Below are 736 nucleotides of genomic sequence, written 5' to 3'. Positions count from 1 at the left end.
CACGCACCAGACTCGAGCAGAACAATATAAAACTTGAGTGAAAATCAGAGAGCTCGGATTACTAATGCCGGGTCGTTAACGAAGTGATGCGGGACGCGCAGCGAGCGGGAGGAGGAGTTGGCGGCCCCCGGTTTCGGGAGCGCAGCTGGGGTGGCTGCACGGGGAGCTCGGAGGGGGGGAGGAATGAAGTAGCTTGGTCCAAACCACAGGGCGCGTTACACCTCGTTCTCGCTTTCTCCGTCTCTCTCAAACGCGCGCTCTAATCCTCCCCTTCCAACCGTTCGCAGTGGACTACAGCATAAATAATAAATACATCCTACTCTGCGTTTTCTCTCTCCTAATCTCCAAGAGTCTGACAGTCGCTTTAATCAAAGGACTTTGCACTGGTTCTTCATGGAGCTAATTTAAGGAATTTTAAACACGCTTCGGACAAAACCGGGCGATAGGGGCCTATTTCTGATCTCACGGCCCGGGGACGAAGTCTCCTGCGGCTCGGGGAATTAACCCCGTGTAAATGGGTTCAGGATCAGCCTCCTGACGGGGATTTTACTCGGCAGTAGCCTGTAAAGACAAAACATTCTGGGGAAAAAAAAAAAAAAAAAAAAACCTCTGCCAGCCCTATTCCGGCTTCCATTTACGCCCCAGTGTTAACCTGTAGTCATCTGGGCGAGTAGACGCTTACAGAAACGTGAGGCCCTCGCCAGGACGGGACGCGTTCCTTTATTAAAGAAAGATC

The sequence above is a fragment of the Pygoscelis adeliae genome, unplaced genomic scaffold, assembly GCF_000699105.1.
Source record: "Pygoscelis adeliae isolate BGI_AS28 unplaced genomic scaffold, ASM69910v1 Scaffold3, whole genome shotgun sequence".
In the NCBI taxonomy this organism is placed as follows: domain Eukaryota; kingdom Metazoa; phylum Chordata; class Aves; order Sphenisciformes; family Spheniscidae; genus Pygoscelis; species Pygoscelis adeliae.
Note: the sequence above shows the minus strand (reverse complement) of the source record.